This window comes from Sarcophilus harrisii, chromosome 1 (assembly GCF_902635505.1).
Source record: "Sarcophilus harrisii chromosome 1, mSarHar1.11, whole genome shotgun sequence".
NCBI lineage: Eukaryota > Metazoa > Chordata > Mammalia > Dasyuromorphia > Dasyuridae > Sarcophilus > Sarcophilus harrisii.
The window spans coordinates 685,098,473-685,117,695 of NC_045426.1; positions in this window are offsets into that span (position 1 = coordinate 685,098,473).

The window sequence follows — 19,223 nt, forward strand, 5'->3', positions numbered from 1 at the left end:
ATCTAGTGATTCCAAATCTCAGAAATTATTAATTAGGAATTATCATCAAACACTTTGCAAGATGTTCTGGGTTCTTTGTAAATGACAACAGCTTATTTCAAATTTGGGAAGGTTAACAGATATGGCTGTCACATTTGAGAATTCTACTATTTGGCTCCTCTCAAAAATGAACTTTTATTAGAATTCAGGAAAACCTAACCTGAGAGTTCAACTTGAGAGTAGGAAAACCCCCAGCTGGTAATTAGCTAATGCTGCAACTTTGGTAGAACAGAAATTCCACCTCCATCACTGAGCTTTTTCTTTGGCTTGAACTATCACTATGTTTTGATGAAGGACCAAATACCAGCACTAATGTCTATATCAATCTGTTTCAAAGGCTGTTTTAGGACTTTATATATTAATATATAAAAATAGGTATTTCTACATATGTTCTCATAACTGGGCAGAATAGTCTAGAGTGGAGGTTGACTCTAGAGTACGGTGGGAATATTGCCTCCTTCCTTCTGGATGCTTTATTCTTATCAAAGTTTAATCTTTATTTTGGCAGCAGCCATGTAACAGTTTTAATTCATTTCATTAAGATTTGTCCCATATTTTTCCAAATGAGCCTTAGAAGTAGAAAACCATAGGAACAGAGGGCTAGAATTAGGAATTTGTCTTCTGATAGACAATCATTAACCATTATTAAGAGCTAGCTTGCTACATTTCACGTATTATGCTAAGTTCTAGAAATAATAAACCAAAGCAAGTCCACGTTCCTTGAATTCTAATGGGAATAAAAATAGTACATTATTTGATGTACCCCAGAAACATACTGGTTAGATAGAAAAGATAAGCTACTTTAGAGAGAATGGCACTGGTAGCCAAGGGAACAAAGAAAAGGCCTTCTGGACAAAATGGTACTTGAGCTCAGTCTTAAAGGAAGCCAGGTATTCTAAGTTGACGGTTGGGAGGGAATTCCCATGAAATAGAGCCAGTACAAAGATACAGAGGAGGGATGGGGTGTAGCATGCGAAGGACAAGGGGCCAACATGGCCAGGATGTAGAGTTTATACAAACAGTATAGTTTGAGTAGGAAAGTGACATGGTCAGATCACTTTCGGAAAGTCACTTTTAAGATATTAACAATGTCCAGAACTTCATGGAAACTCACTGTGCCTTTAGCTTTCTGATGGGGAGCCGGGGGTGATGTCAGGCAAAGGCCTTGAATAAATCTTTTTTTCTACTCAAGGAAAAGAAGCTTCTGTTGAATTTGTGATTCTTTGAAGAGTATCTGAGCTACAAAGGACCTTGGACTTATTCCAACCCTTTAATTTTTACAGATACAGAAGGGGGTACCTGATGAAAAAATGACTTGCCCAATACTAGAACAAAGCATTGTGGTTTAGTAAAAGAATTCTGACTGGGTTCCAATCTTGGCTCTGTCCCTTCATGGGCAAATAACGTGACCTACTTGGGTTTTACAGGATCACACATTTAGAGCCAGAAAGGATAGTAGTAAATATTTGATCCAACCTCATTTTATAGATAAACTGAGGCCAAGGCCAGCTGACCTTCATAATAAGTGTACCGGGTAGGAGTCAAACTTAGATCCTTTCGATCAAGACAATTTTGTGGTTTCCAGTGCCTCCATTAAAGGATGGGGTTGGAGAGAAAACCAAGCTCTAAGCCTATAATTAACCTAAGTCCCCTGAGTTCAAGGCCGCTTCTTTACTACACTTCATTTACTCCCCTCCCACTCTTCTGGCTCCCTAGCAATGCGATGTGTGAAATGCCAATTAAAATAATTACTTAAAGAACCATTCTGGAAGCTTTCTAAAACTCGAGTAGTCACAAATAACTTTCTGGATGAGCTGTTTCAAAGCACATATCTTGGTGAATGCTTCTTTGAATCTAATTATATTTATGTGGCACTCTGGTTGTCCATTGGTTATGTCCTTTGCCACATAATCAGGACACTTTCCAAATATATATCTTCTGGATGTCGGACCATTAAACTAGTAAAGAAAAAAAAAATCGGGCTTTCTGGGCCTTGTGATCCTTGTGTACCAGCAAAATAGCTGGTAGTCTTAGAAAGTCACTCACTGGGGTCTGCACACTGAAGGGAAGGAGATTTTTGATTTAAGAAGATAACTGCAATCTCCCTTAGTTCAAGGCAGGGTGATTCAGGGAAAGGAGTGCAATCTAGGATCCCAGAAAGGCCTATATGCTATGTCACAATGGGCAAATTAAATTCCTTTTTTCCCCTCTTCGGAGTGAGAATACCACCTGTGATATTGATCTCACAGGATCATCAAATGATAATAACCAGTCTTTATATAGCACTCTAAGGTGTGCTATACAAAATTTCTCCTTTGATTCTTGGGAGATTGGTGCAGTTGTCCCCATTTTGTAGATGGGGAATATGAGGTGGGGAGTAGTCTCGGTGACTTGCCTAGAGTCACACAGCTAGCAAGTGCCTGAAGGGGATTCAAACTCACATCTTAGACTTCATGTCTGGCGTACTATCCACTGCACCACCTAGAAATAGTGGAATTTGAAAATACGCTTATTCTTACCCAAATACATTGGATTCCTTCTGTAGCCTCGGTTGAAATTGACATAATTATGGGTCCTAGTTTTAGAATTGGAAAAGACTAAAGAGATCAATCCAATTCCCTCATTTTTCAGAAGAACTTGATACCCCCACAGGCAGCCAGGAATTGAATTGAGGTCCTTACCTATTCCAATAAACTATTTTACCTTTACTCTTACAGAGTGGTGGTGCTGGAAGAGAGGCCTGCTTGTAAGTGGCAAATTGATTATGATTGGGAAGGCACCTTCAATGTGACCCCTGATTTTATAGAACCTTAATTGAGAGAAGTTATGACTTGTTCTAAGTTCAACTGAATTGTTCTTAAAACGGTACTCTACATGGTAGGAAGAGGTAGGCCCGCAGTGGCTTTCCTTCCCGGGAGACTTGAAACCAGGAAGTGCCAATGTGATGGCTACACTTGTCACTCGACAAACTGAGCACTTGGGATTTCAGCACTGCAAGGTACCAAGCAAACAACAACTGAACGGAGAGAGTCTCTGGCCTCTGTGACTCCTGAAAGCTTGGAGTCCAATTGGGGAAATAAAAGATATGTCTAAGTGCTCCATAAATTACCTTTTCATGGGGAGATAAAAAGCTGTCTTACTGGACACGAGATAGGTCATCGGCAGGGATGACTAAAGGCTGGGGTGTTCCACAAAGACTTCATAGAGGCTGATCTAGGCCTTAAAGGGATGGGAAGGCATCTGGTAGAAATGACCTAGGAAGTTTCAGGTAGGGGAAAGGTTGTAGTCAAAAGTGTGTAGCCAGGGGCGAATAAGACATCGATTGTACTGAATAGGTCAGGCACTGGTTGATGCAGAGAATTATAAAAGTGAAGTCATATTTAGGAGACTGGGTTAGACCAATGTGAAAAGAGAGTAGTCTGTCTTCATATCAGTATTTACGAGATATATAACCATGGGAAACATTTTTCTGAATCTCAATATGGTTATATGAGAAATGAGGCTATATTAATATTTAGAAGAAATGAAGGAAGAGATGTAAAATAAACTAAACGCTTAGGTCGAAGACTACTTGCTAGCTGTGTGGTCCTGGGCAAATCATTTAACCGTGATTGCCTCAGGAAAAAATACAGAATTAGGAGAGTAAATAACTTAGGAAAGAAAATGGTGAATTTTGCCTGAAAAATGGACAGCACTACCCTCCCCCCCAAAAAAAAACCTAGAAGGGATTGATTAGTACTTATGCTGAATAAAAGTTTCTAATACATTAGAAAGGAAAAAAGTAGAACATTCTTTTGATTAGGGTACATAAGAAAAGAATACAAACACGGAGGAAGGGAAGGACTGGGCATCAAATGAACCTAATCTGAAACAAACGAGGGTCTTTGAACATAGTTTGGTGTAGGAAGACATCATACCTAATAGAAGGAAGTCGGGATAGGAATGGGGTAGTTAAGAGCTGGGAGGACACCTGAAAGGAGGTACTGTAAGCAGAATAAACTTAACTCTGAAGGGAGGATCAAAAGGGATGAAAAAGTTCTGGAATCCAAGGTGGTGCTTCTTAGACGATTAGGGAATGGCTGAACACATTGTGGCACGTATGATGTAATCATGGTAGGAACTGAGAGTCAAGTGAGCAGAAGAATAATTTCTATAAGCATGACAACATTGTAAAGAAAACTAACTTGGAAAGTCTGTAAAGAACTCTGACAAATGGAAAGGTTTTAATATCCAAGATAAAGAATGCCAAAATGCAAGATTGAAAATCACTCTAGATCACACTGGGTAAGTGGTCAAATAATATGAATAAACAGTTCTTAAAAGAATCAATTGGATAATTGCTCCAAATCACTAATAAGAATTTAAGCTAAAATATCTTTCATCTGTCGCTTGGCAAATCGGTAAAAATGATAAAAGATGAAATACCCAATGTTTTAGTGGCCAAGAAAGATCAGGCCCACGTAGACATTTGGAGGAGCCGTGAAGTGGTCCAACTACTTTGGAAAATATTTTCAGGCTGTGTGAGAAGAGTGGGTACAATTTTTTTACCCATTGATTCCTCTACATTCTGGTCAAAGATAGACTTCACATTCACCAGAATTTTCATAATAGTACTTGTGCTAGCAAAATGGAAACTAAAGTGAGCACTCACATTCTGGTGATTGGCTGAAAAAAATATAGTATATGAATTAGTGGAATATTATTCCAATACCTGAAAGAGCCAATGAAAAATTAAGACGCTTGGAAGGACTTTCTGTGAACAGCCTGAGTGAAGTAAACAGAATCAGGAAAAAAATAGCCAATGGCTATAATTCAAATGAAAAGGACATTAAAATGAAGCTGGAGATTTAATAATTGTGGTCAGTTGACTCCCTCCCCCCCCACACACACACATACCCCTTTAAAAAAAAAAAAGTAAACAGATACCTCCCTCATTTTTGTACAGAGCTGGAAAACTGAAATATTGCTCATATTATCAAGCAAGGTCATAATATTTGTTGGTTTTGCTAAAATTACTTTTTGGAGTTGTATCATATTAGCTGTATAAAAACAAACCATCAATAAAACATGTTTAAAAGTAAATAAAAGGATAATTAAAGTAGCCATGTATATTCAAAAAGTATTAAGTGTTTACTCCGGGCCAGATAGTACCTATTTTGCAGACAGGGGACACATCAAAGACATTTTATATACAGACATGGATGGTAGTACAAGAGAAAGTGACAGGATGGAAAGAAACAAAAGCATCGCCTAGTTTTATAGGCTAGGATATCGGATAGGACCAATATTCACGGTGAAAGGGGCAGTGGTCACTAAAAATTCTTTTCTGCCAAGAGACATGACCTTTGCACTAGAAAAGACAGAACAAAAGCAGTTAGTAGGAATTGAAAACCAAGATATAGAAAAAATAACAGACTGTTTTGCTTCCTTCAATGAATTCAAGTAACATGATAAAGAATTACTAAATAGTTGTTGGTTACTGAAAAAACTGACAGATATGATTGTTGAGTGACTGTTTGATATTTGAAAATCCGGAGGACTAGGAAAGATAACATTGGTCAGAAGGGTAAATAGGTTGATTTTTAAAAGAAGAAAGAAAATACAATCTGGAAACTATAAGGGAAAGAGCTTGACCTCAATTCCTGGAAACATTCTAGACTATAATTGTCATAAATGCAAAGAATTCCTTGGATAGCGTGATCCCACTCAAATGCTTGGGAATCTACTATTGGGAGAGTAGTGATGACTTGGAATAGAAGTTTTTTTCACCCCTGTGGCATCTTTCTCCCTTTAATTGGATGGCTCTTCCTAGAACCTTCATTTAAGGAGGGCACCTACACGAATCATGTCTTAAATACTCTCCAGCGTGCATTCTGGGCTTTTTCTGCCATGCTGCCACATCAGCTACCACCCCTCCTTTCAGCTCCCTTGGTCTTCCCCATTTGGAATATACGCTTCTTGAGGGCAAGAATCATTTTTCTGTTATATTTATAATTCCAGCTCTTGCCATATAAGAAGTAGTTAATAAATGCTTATTTGCTGACTAACTGGAAGTGCCTTGGAGAAAACATGAAAAGTGACCGATTCCACTCTGGTTACCTACATATTAAGAACATTAAGAACTAGAAGATTTCTAGTGTCAAGCACCTAACAGTGAAGGAATTGCAGCAAGAAGGGGCCTCAAGTTTATAGCTGGAGAGAAAAGACAGCCCTTAACCTTTCAGGTTCTTACCCAAATATTTTTCAAATTCCACTATTTCTAGGTGGTGCAGTGGATAGTACGCCAGACAGTTCAGGAACCTGGAACCCTGAAAGACAGACATTACAGACCTAGCTCTGAGAGATAAACCAAAGCAGACTCTCACTCACACTCTCTCTCTCGATTTATATTATATAGACACATATATTTGTATATACACATATATACAATATTGCTTATATTTTAAGCTCTGAACTATCTACCTCCCTCCCTCCCTTGCACCATTTGACATGTGTCACGTGTGTGTGTGTGTGTAAAATCATACTATGTATACTTCTTTCTCTGGAAGTGAATAGTAGCTCCCTTCATGGGTCCTTTGTAATTGATATGAGTATTTATAATACTCGGGATAATGTGGTCTTTCAATTATTCTTCAAAAATCATCGTTAATATATCCAACGTTCTCTTGTTTTTGCTCATTTCACTCTTCATTATTTTGTGCAAGTCTTTCCATGTTTTTCTTTCCCCTTTATCTTTTTTCCCCCCTGAGGCAATTGTGATTAAGTGACTTGCCCACATCGCACAGCTAAGAAGTATTTAATGTCTGAGGTCAAATTTGAACTCAGGTCCTCCTGACTTCAGGGCTGGTGCTCTATCCACTGCACCACGTAGCTGCCCCCCTTTCCATATTTTTCTAAAATCAACCTGCTCACTCTCTTTGTGGTGACATAAGAAACTGAGGGGAATGACTGAACAAATTGTGATGTATGAATGTAATGGAATATTATTGTTCTCTAAGAAATGATGAGCAGACTGATTTCAGAAAAACTTGGGAAGAATTAACATGAAATGATGTTGAGTGAAGTGAGCAGAACCAGGAGATATTGTACACAGTAACGGCAAGATTGTGCAATGATCAGCTTTAATAGACTTGGCTCTTCTCAACAATGTGATGATCTGAGACAGGGGTCCTCAAACTACGGCCCGTGGGCCAGATGCAGCAGCTGAGGACTTTTATCCCCTCCCCCAGGGCTATGAAGTTTATTTAAAGGCCCACAAAACAAAGTCTTTGTTTTTACTATAGTCCGGCCCTCCAACAATCTGAAAGACAGGGAACTGGCCCCCTATTTAAAAAGTTTGAGGACCCCTGAAGATTCTGAGATAGTTCCAAGAAATTCATGTTGGAAAATGCTATCCAAATCCAGTGAAAGAACTATAGAATCCAAATACAAAATGAAGCATACTATTTTCATTTTTGTTGTTGTGGGTTTTCCCTTTTGTTTTGATAATTTAACAATATGACCAAAGTGGAAATATGTTTAATATGATTGTACATGTAATAACTTCTATCATCTTGCTGTCTTAGGGAAAGTGGAAAGGAAGGAGGGAGAAAAAAATCAAAATCTTATCAAAGTAAATGTTGAAAACTATCTTTTTTAAAAAATCAAATCAAATCAACCTATTCATCCTTTCTTAGAATCACTATATATTATTTAAGAGATAATTAGTGAACAAATAGGAAAGAATCACAAAAAGATAAGCATGGCATCATCAAATACAGGTTAGAGAGGACCAAATTTTTTCCCCTCTAATAAAATTTACTCAAAAAGTATATTAATGGTTTTGTGGCCATTTGGATGGAATTCTCCAGATCCTAAAGGATCTATACTAGGCCCTGTGCTGTTTGTTTTCCATTTTTAGGGATAAACTTGAGTAAAAGTATGGACAGCATCCTATTCAAGTATTGGAATACACTAAGGATGGTGGGAGAGGGATAGTGTGTAGCCCAGGCTACTCTCAGACATGGATTCGATGGTATAGCTGACACATGGAATAACAGAGGCAAGATCTAAAAAGCTCCGAGTCAGAATTTTGGCCAAATTAGACATATGTGTGGATTTAACAATCAATTTCAAAAGGCCAAGATGAGGAAGACACGGTGAAACTTAAGTCCAGGCCAAAAAAGTCCTGAATGGTTTAGAAAGAACTACAGATTGACTATCTGGCAATCAAGAAAAGTAATGCAGCCTTGGGCTTCTTTAAGAGGATCCAAAAATAAAGAAGTGATGGTCCATCCTGGAGTATTTTGTGTAAATCTGATAGGACTTGGTGGATAGAGCACGGGGTCTGGGGTTAAGAAGCCCAAAGTTAAAACCTAACTTTAGATACTTATTAGCCAGGTGAGCCTCTGCAAATCACTCACCTCTGCCTCAGTTTTCCCAGCTTTTAAATGGGGATAATTATAGCACCTAATTCAAAGGGCACCACTGATCCTTTGAGGCAGGTGAGGATCAAACGAGATGATACTTGTAAAAAAGCATTTAGCACACTTTCTGACACATGCGCTATGTAAATGCTCATTTCCTTTCCTCTACTCCCCAAGGATGCTGTCCAGGTAACAGCCAGAATGGCAAAGGCCCTCCTCCTCATCCTGAGAACCAAGAATTTTTAACATGGAGAAGAAAAGAGTTAGGGAGGACAGTTAGGTGATGAAATGGATAGAGTGCCAGGCCCGGAGTATGACCCTGAGCAAGTCACTTCACCCAGTTTGCCTCCGTTTCCTCATCTGTAAAATGCGCTGGCGAAGAAAGTGGCAAACCACTCCGGGATTTCTGCAAGAAAACCCCAAAACGGGGGTCTCAAAGAGTTGCTTGCACACGACTGAAACAACTACAAGAGTTGCATTTAAATAACTGAAAGGTTTTGGAAGAAAAGTGAATCTTGTTTGTTCGATCCTGAAGGTCAGAACCAGGGGCACTGGGTGGAAGAAGCACAGGGGCAGACTGACTGGATGTCAGAAAAAGCCTCCCATGGCCTAGGCTGCCCTAGGAGAGAGGGAGCCTCTTCCCCCTCCCTGAGGTTCTTCTAGAGCAGACGGGATGCCCGGAATCCGGGAGATCCTTATTCAGTGATGGGTGAGAGCAGCCCGAACTTCTGTGATCTCTGACTCTTCCTACTTTGTCCCTTCCCTTCCCAAGAGAGTTCATCTTTGCCGCTTCCTAGGTGTTTATTGTCCAACTGGTAGTTGGAGAGAGGGAGAAGCTGAGCTTTGGACGTAAAATTGAGGTCTTCGTTTCCCCATGAATGATTTGTGATCAGAAGTTTAGTTTGAATCTGAAAAAAAAAACATTCCCCAGAACAATATTTAAAGGAGCGAATAAATATCATTCTGGTTTCCGGCCGCAGCCCTTGCTTCTCCTTCTGGCAGGAATTAAAGTCTCCCTTGAAGAAAGGTAGAAGGGGAAGAGATGACTCTTCCGGCTCCCTTTGCACATGTACAGGGGCCCGTCTCGCTAGGGCTCCACAATTGGAATCAATAACCTATGGCCATAAATCATTTAGCCTTTCTAGACGTCACTTTCCCCCCTTTTTAACATGATGGGGTTAGAGTCTAAGATGCCTTACAGTTCTAAATCTGTGGGCAACAAAGCCCCAACTTTCTCATCTTTAAAATGGGGATAAACATACTTCCACAGGCTCATAAGGAAGCCATTTGTAAACTTTCAAACAATAGAGATGCCTAATATCTATGTTATTTATAATATGGCTACTAATAATAGTAATCATCATTTATCTTGGTTTGGATTTGTGATTTCATTGGTTCCGTCTGGAAACCTCTGCCCCGGGAGACCAGCCACAGCCCTGGTTAGCTTCCTGGGGGCGCTGAATTTAGGTGAGTGACCCAGGCCTGTGGGATTTGAACCCAGCTCTTCCTGCCTTCAATAGAACATGGACCTCTCCTGTACTCCTTCCTTAATGACTGGGCTTTGACGACATTGGAAGTATTTTTAAAATTTATCCTGTAAACATCTTGTCTGGACACAGCCAATCGCTCTTTCTCTCCCACTCGATTGGGAGTTCTGTGAGAGCCAGGATTGCTTTTGCCTCTTTTTTTTTTTTTTTTCAGATCCCTAGAATTGTGCCTGGCGCATAGTAGGAGCTTAATAAACATTTATGAACTGGCTGACTGACTTTGTCCTCCTTCCCCAGGGAACTTGGAGCATTCTCTGTCAGGGCCAAAGACAACCTCTTCTTAGTGCCCCTCTTCCTCCCCCCCAGAGCAGAGGGCCTTGCCTGTGTCAGCCTTGATTTAGGCCTGCCAGGAAGGAGCCTCCCCTGCACGTGCTAGGCCAAGCTGGGCACTGGCTGTCCTTGCCCTTGTACCTCCTCGGGCTTTGTTCTGGTCGGGCTGTTCTCTCCGCCCAGTGAGGCCTTCCCTCCCTGCTCCCCACTGACTCCCATCCGTCCCCCCCCTCATCCTCCTCCCTCAGTGAGCCATGTTTATCGAGTAAGATCAGTGGTTTTTGGCAAGCCTCAGGATCTCAGTTGTTCCACTTCTCTTTTATAATATTAGAGTATCTTCCATAATATTCTACATATTTTTTATTTCCAAATATATGCATGGGAATTTTTCAGCATTGACAACTGCCAAACCTTTTGTTCCAACTTTTCCCCTCCTTCCCCCCACCCCCTCCCCCAGATGGCAGGTTCACCAATACGTGTTAAATATGTTAAAGTATATGTTAAATACACATAATATTGTACTTCTTAGGACTCCATTTAATCGCTGACACCCAGGTAGCACCTTAAGGTTGACTTAAGTGCTTTCATTCATTCATCTAGAATGAATGAATGAATAAGTGAATGCAGAGACACTTATAAAGTACGTCCCTTGTGCCAAATACTTTGCTAAAGTGCAATAGTGCCTGCTGGCCAAGAGGGAAGGAGGGAGGGAAAAAAAGGAAAGGGAATAAGCATTTATTAAGCACCTATATGCTAGGCACTGTGTTCATTGCATTTACAAATATTTGATCTGATCCTTAAAACAACCTTGGGAGGTAGATGCTATTATTATGCCTATTTTCCAGGTGAGGAAACTGAGGCAAATGGTGAAGTGCCTTGACAAGGGTCACATGGCTAAGTCTTACTTGAAGGCCAGTATATCAGCCAATGGCCTCCGAGTCCTTTTTTTTTATTATTTAAATTTTATTTATTTATTTTTTTATTGCTGAGGCAATTGGGGATAAGTGACTTGCCCAGAGTCACACAGCTAGGAAGTGTCTTTGATCAGATTTGAACTCGGGTCCTCCTGACTTCAGGGCTGGTGCCCTGTCCACTGCACCACCCAGCTGCTCCTTAGAGCTCATTCTAATGTGAAAAGACAACACAGAACAAAAGGTCAGCTCTAGGATGGAGGGAGAGGTGAGATCGGTAACAATGCAAGGGGGTTTTGGGGGGTGTGAGTAAATCAGGGGGGAGGGGTCTGGAGAGCATGTGCACATGTTCACACTGTTTCTTCCCCTCGGAGGGGAGCTCCTTGAGGGCAGGACCTGTTCTGTTTGTTGCTATTCCTATCACACATCACAGAGCCAGTGCTTGTTGACTGACTGATCCTCAGGAGCACCCAATGAGGAATGGGCTACAGGTACTACTTATGGCTCTGCAAACAGTGCTAGCTTTGAACCAGAAAGATGTGGATTCAGCTTCTGGGGAGACGCAAAGTGGGGAGCGTAACTACTGACTCATAGATAATGTTTTGTAAAGCTCTTTGCACACTGTAGGTGCCAAATAAGTGCTTATTTCCTTCCTCCCCCCACCCCCCTTCTTTTAAATTTTAACAGAACAGTATCCAGCCTTCTAGTCTAATTGAGAGTTTCTGCCTTGGTTATTCCTCTGCAGGCCTCCACCCTGTTCATTGATTTTGAACCTCGTGGGTAGGCCCCGGTCCTCACCTTGGCCGACTCTGGCTCAGGGACCAGGACCACGGGATTAGGGGCCAGTGCCAGGTCCTTAGGAAGCGTGCAGGCCTGGGTCTCTCCGTGCTGGATCTTGGGCCTCTTTCTGTCATGGTGCCCACGGCCTCTCCTGCACTGGAACGCAGTAGGGGGACAGACCCTGGTCCCAAATCCAGGCTCCAACGACGGCTCACTGGACTTCTTCATTTGGAAGCGTAGCCCAGGGCTTTCTCCAGCACCTGAGGCAGAACGGCCCAGTGGTTAGAGCGGCTGGCCTTGGAGTCACAAGAACTGGGTTCAGCTTCCTTCCAGCTCTAAGTCTAGATCCGATCATCGTTGCCGGCTGACTTCTGAGCGCTGTAGATATCCCCCATGTAACTTTGCCTTTCTCTACCTCCTCCAAGCTCCGCGCTCTCTGCAGGTTCTGCCCCCTAGGCTTGCGCAGTCAGCAGTGCCTTCCTTCTGGAAGACCCGAATCCAACTTCTGTCTGCAACGCTTCCCTGCGGTGTCATTTCTCCCCGAGCCTCAGTTTCCTTATCTGTAAAGAAAAAGAGTTGGACCTGATGCTTTTTTGTTCCTTTCTATATATAGGAAGGCACTGCTGACTGCCTCTTTTTTGTATCCTCAGTGCTCGACACATAATAAGCACTTAAAATGTTTGTGGATGGATTGATTGCGTGTTTAGTCATCTCCCTTTTGTTCCTTTCAGTCATGGTCCCATTTGGTTTTTTTTTTGGCAAAGATACTGGAATACTTTGCCATTTCCTTCTCCAATCCATTTTACAGATGAGAAAACTGAGGCAAAAAGGATGAAGCGACCCGGCCAGGGTCCCACCAGCTCCTAAGTGTCTGAGGCAGGATTTGATCTTAGAGCTGGCACTCTGCACTCTGGCACCACCTAGCTGTTCATATGCATAAGTATGTACGCACATTAATAAAAAATGACTGAGATATCAGGTTTGTCAAGTGTTTTGGGATTGGTTCCCTCAACGACCTGGGGAGCAGGTCCTGTTATTGTCCACATTGTATAGGTGAGGAAACTGAGGCAGGCGGAGGTGAGGTCGCTTGTTCCGGCTGCAGAGCTATCAGAGGGAAGTACTCTACGTCCGGTGTCTCCCCCACATCCCAGTCCTTCTGAACCCCGAAATGCAGGTGCAGGGCAGGCGCAAGGGACCTTCACGTGCTTCTCCGCCAGGAATGCGGGAAAGGATCAGTCCCTTCGGGCCAACGTTCCCATCATTTCCACCCCAACAAACCATTGTCTGGGTTCCGAATCAGATGCAGAGCAGAATGTACCCCTTCATGCACCTGTCCCTTTTGAAGGCAGCCCTTCTACATTGTAGCTGGTGTCCAGCTGGTAGCTATTCAGAGATGGCTTCTTCCTCCCCTTTGCTTTAAGCTCTTTTGATCGGACTTGTGTAGCAACCCCTTGGAAGATAGCGAGTGAATGCATTCTTTGGAAGGTTCACGCTGTCCTTAGCTAAAAGTGTGTTGCTATATTTTAATAGTTTCTTTTTCTTTTTTTCCTGAGGCAATTGGGGTAAGTGACTTGCCCAGGGTCACACAGCCAGGCCGTTAAATCATGAAGTCTGATTTGAACTCAAATCCTCCTGACTTCAGGGCTGGTGCTCCATCCACTGAGCCACCTCGCAGCCCCTATGTTGCTCTATTTTAAGATGTGGTTCAGAAATTCAGACCCCCTGCTCAGATTTCATTTTAATCAGCTATTTATTTCCTAGGTCTGTTTTTCTGCGTCCCTTGTCTGCCATGGAAAGCCATGAAAAAAACCATCTCTTGTGTCCCTGTGATGTTTCTTGAATAAGATTTCATCATCTTTGACACTTTTTTTCCTAGCAATATCATTCATATACACATGAATGAATCATGAGAAGGGTATATAAGAGTCATCCTTTTACACTAGTCTTGAAAATGTTTCTAGGTATATATGTGTGTGTGTCTTGGTGAAGCAGTTGGGAGTTAAGTGACTTGCCTAGGGTCACCCAATTAAGACTCAGTGCTCCATCCACTGCCAAATAGATGACCTCCCCCTTATCTGTTAAAGCCTTTCTCCTCCAACTTAAAAAAAACAACAACAAAACAAAAAATCTGTATATTTTTCCTCTGTGATCCCTAATATGGAGATAGATGGGTTCTTCGGATCCCTTCAGTTCTCTTCTGGGAGGTGACACCGTGGCAGAGACGGGCCCATCGGGGCCTCCATCTAAAGCAGGAGCAAATTTCCCACGCTCCCCTCGTGCTCACAGTGAGGAAGAAGGGGGTGTTGACAACTTGTGAGCATCTCTCTAGTCTTTCACCTGCTAAACCTTTGGCAATCTCCCCGGGTTCCCTTGCCTACTTCTCATTAACCGCCCTGACCTGGGATTTGCTCCTTTTCCTTCTTGTTTCCCTTTCCCACCTTGGGTTCAGATGTGCAGCCAAGCTCCTCTGCTCTGCCCGATGTTCCCTCTTCCTTCTGGGCACAGTCACCCGATTGCTTCTGGAAAGCACGGCTGATGGATTGACTGCTCCTGGGACTCGCTTGTCCAAAATGCTCCCTGGCAACTGCTCCCCAGGATGTCTCATGTTGGGCTTTTTGAGGTCAGGGACTGTCCGGTTTCTTCTATTTTTATGTCCGGCTCTTAGTAAGCAATAAATGCTCCTTCATTCATTCTTTCATGTCTTCCTCGGGTCAGTTTCAAACCCTTTCCTGTCTTAGACTGAGCTCTTCTTCATCTCTGCCCAGAAACCCTCCGACCTCTGTGTCCCTCCCTCTCTGTCTGATTTAACAAGTCCCAGACCATCCAAAGCAAAGGAACCACTATGGGTTCTACTGAGAGAAAAGAGAATAATAACAAATACTTCAGACTTGAAAAGATCTTTATGACTACAAACCGGAGCAAAGGAAACAGGCATTTAAGTATGTTCTATGTGCCATCAAGGCCAAAGTCTTCCATTGTGTCCCAGCCAGCTCTAGTCTCCTGATCTCTATTTTGCTCCTGGATCCAGAGGGTTCTGGGGAGAAAGTGAGGGCGGTGACCTTGCATAGTCCTCTGTCACTTAAATCCAATTCACTTGCAAGTCATGACATCACCTTTCTGAAGTCTGGACAAATAATACCCAAAATAACCAGGTGCTGGGCAGAGTGCTTTCCAGATATCATCTCATTTGATCCTCACTGTAATCCTGGGAGATAGATGCTATTATTATTCTCATTTTGAAAATCATTCTCGGGGGAATTAGGGGGTGCAGTGGATAGAGCAGCAGCCCTGAAGTCAGGGGGACCAGAGTTCAAATCTGGCCTCAGACACTTAACACAGCCAGGCTGTGGGACCCTGGGCAAGTCACTTAACCCCGATTGCCTCAGGAAAAAAAAAAAAAAACAGATTAAAAAAAGAAAAGATTGTATTTAACTTGTACTTTAACATATTTTACATGTATGAGTCAATCTGCCATCTGGGGGAGGGGTGGAGGGAAGGAGAGGAAAATTGGAACAAAAGGTTTTGTCATTGTCGATGCTGAAAAATTACCCATGCATATAACTTGTAAATAAAAGGCTATAATAAAAAAAAATTTAAAAAGAAAAGAAAATTATTCTCATTCCTCCAGGGGAGGAAATTGAGGCAGAAGTCACTGGTCCTCTTGTCCAGGGTCCATACAGCTTATAGAGGTCTGAGGCAAAAATTGAACTTGGGTCTTGATCACTTGTCTAGGACTATTCACTGTGGCACCGACCTGCCTCTCAGTAAATAGTCAGCCAGTACTTTCAAGAATTAATCCCATTTTACAGTTAAGTATACTGAGATTGGAAGAGATGACTTGCCCAGATTCACATAAATGATAAAATGATCAAGTCAATTCTTCAAGGCCAAGGTGAATTCTGAATCCCGGCTAGAAGGCACTGGGAAGTCCCTTACCCTAAAACAGGCCCTCGAGTGCCTGGGTGCTTGCAATCCCACCATCAGAGAGTTATTCCTTTGGGTTTAGCGTTGTCTTCCCAATCTTCTTTTTTAGAAAATCAGCCTTCCCTGGAATGAGTGAGTCAACTGGCACTTACCAAGTACATTTCATGTGCCAGGGAGAAGCAGGGAAGTGGCTCGTGGCTAGAAGGCTTCACCTGGAGTCAGGAAGTCCTGAGTTCCAATCTTCCCTTAATAGCTGTGATGCAGGGCAAGTCATTGAACCTCTGATTGCCTTAATTCACTGGAGGAAGAAATGGCAAAACACTCCAGTATCTGTGCCCCAACAACCCCCCACCCCGACAGGATTGGGGTCCCACAGAGTCAGATACGAACGGACAACAGCGACGTACCAGGGCGGGTCCACAAGGAAAGGAAAAAGGCAGTTCCTGCTTTCCAGTAACTCAGTTTAATGGTGAAGACATCATGCAAATGGCTATGGACAAATAAAGACAACATGAACTGGAGATAACTGAGAGAAGCCATGCTTTTTTTTTTTTTTTTTTTTTTTTTTTAATTTGAAAAATGAAGTCTTTATTACTTTTTTTTTATTATACCTTTTTGTTTACAAGTTCAATGCCTGGGTAATTTTTCAGCATTGACAGTTGCAAATCCTTTGTTCCAATTTTCCCCTCCTTCCCTCCACCCCTCCCCCAGATGGCAGGTTGGCCAATACATGTTAAATATGTTAAAGTATAAGTTAAATACAATATAAGTATACATGTCCAAACAGTTGTTTTACTGCACAAGAAGAATCAGACTCTGAAATAGAGTACAATTAGCCTGTGAAGGAAATCAAAGATGCAGGCAGACAAAAATAGAGGAATTGGGAATTCTATGTAGTGCTTCACATTCATCTCCCAGAGTTCTTTCTCTGGGCGTAGCTGGTTCCGTTCATTACTGCTCTATTGGAATTGATTTGGTTCATCTCATTGCTGGAGATGGCCAGGTCCATCAGAATACATCCTCATACAGTATTCACAACTCCACCAACAAGGTATCAGTGTCCCAGTTTTCCCACATCCCCTCCAACATTCCGCATTATCTTTCCCTGTCTTTCTAGCCAGTCTGACAGGTGTGGAGTGGTATCTCAGAGTTGTCTTAATTTGCATTTCTCTGATTAATAATGACTTGGAGCATCTTTGAGAAGCCATGCTTTAAGGATATTTATGCTCTGAGGACAAGAGTAAGTTCCTGGATGCGAAAATGAGATAGAGAGAGTGAAGGGAGGATTTGGTTGAAATCTTTGGGAATTCGTATTTTCCCAGTCTGTCTTTTTATTGCATTTTTTTTTCTTTTGCTGAGGCAATTAGGGTTAAGTGACTTGCCCAGGGTCACACAGATAGGAAGTGTTCAGTGTATGAGGTCAGATTTGAACTCAGGACCTCCTGACTTCAGGGCTGGTGCTCTATCCACTGAGCCACCTAGCTGCCCCCATCATTTTTTTTTTTTTTTTTTTTTTAATAAGTGAAAAGAAGGGCAGGAAAAGTATGTTCTGGGATCCAGAAGGTCACACTGCCCTTAGGCTACCTGAATACCAGCCCCACCAAGGATTTGTGTGAATGTTTTATTCATTGGAAAAGGAAGGAGGAAAGATTTAACTGTTTTAAAATTAAAATTGCACTTTATTTTTTTAAACATATATATATATATATTTAAAAGCCCTGGGCTTTAGGCTGAAGCCCAAGGGAACCAACAAAGAACTGAGCAAGCAGTTAGTTATGTTTAATTTAACCAACATTTATTAAATGCTCACTGTATCTGAGCACCATACTAAGCACTATGGGTACAAATGTGATAGTTCCTGTTGTCCTCACAGAACTTACATTCAGTTGATGGCGGCGGATGGAACAGATCGATCAAAATCAATCGAATGGGTATAAGTAAAGTTCCCTAAAGTGGTTTTCTGGAATCCTGTCTCACAAGCTGGAAGAAGAATATGTCAATAATGTGGCTGAAGGTTTGCCAAGTGTGTTAATTTACTTTCATCATCTCATTTGAACTCAGAACCACCCCATTAATGTTTGATTATCCCAAGAAGAGAGAGAGGTTCAGAGAAATAAAAGGAGCTGTCAATGGTCCCTTGGCTAGTAACCATCAGAAGCTGGATTTGAATCCAGATCTTTATTCTGAGGCCATTGCTTTTGCCTGAAAATTTTGCACCTAAAATTGATTTAAAAAAATAAAATTGATTTCAATCATTTGTTTTGGCATTTTAGTTATTAGGCAGTATGGCTGAATGGATAGAGAGCTGCTGGCCTTGAACTCAGGACCCCAATGCGAGGGCCTCCACCTCTGACCGGTACTGGCTGACCCGCTGGGCTAGAGGAAGCTAAGAACTATAGGTGACAGAGGAGGTGTCCACCGGCCATAGTGGGGGGAGTGTCTTCAGCTGGGAGTTCCCTGAGTTCATCATAATCACAGGGGCGGTCTCAATCCCTATTAATTAAAGAAAAAACATTGATTGATTGATTGATTGGATTGATTTGGAAGGGGGAGAGGGGGCTGTTAATTGCACTGTCAGAATTTTTCACTTCCTCTCTAGTGTCCCATTTCTTACCCTGCCCCCATCTCTACGAAAATACAGTAGGTCAAAAAGTGGGAGAACACGGAGAAATTAATTATAGCCTCTCTCCATCTTATCCTGTGGCCAAGGAAAGAATGTTGGCTTTGGAGTCTGGGTATGACCCGGATATGCCATGGCCATTTCATCTCCTCTTAGGCCTCCCCTGCAGAGGGACCCCCTTTATTTGTGTCCCTTTGTGGCCCCGGGGTTCAGCCCGGTGACCCCCTTTATTTGTCCCCCTTTATTTGTGCCCCTTTATTTGTGCCCCTTTGTGGCCCCTGGCTCAGCCCTTTGACCCCCTTTATTTGTGCCCCTTTGTCACCTGGCGCATAGCGCCCATTAAACAAGACCCTGGCGGATGGCTCTGCAGAAGGAGGGTATTGGACGCCAGGGTCTGCTCCGACTTGCAGCTGGAGGCCCCGTGACCCGGGCTCTGGCAGGTACCGCCTCCCGGGCCTCAGTTTCCCTTTCGGGAAGACCAGAAGGGTCGGACTCGCGGGTTCCCGGGGCCCCTGGAAGCTCTCGGCGAGGAGTTTTTCTGTGCCTTTCTCCGGTGAGGGTTTTTTAGAGTTAAAATGTTCATAAAGAAATAAAATACTAATTCTCTCCTCGCTGAAGAAAAAATTAAATTGAAAAAAAAAGAAAGCGAGCCCCGCCACCCTCTGACCCTCGTGGCCCCTCCCTCCCACCCTGCGCAGGAGCCGAAAACCAATTCCCCCAAAAGTTT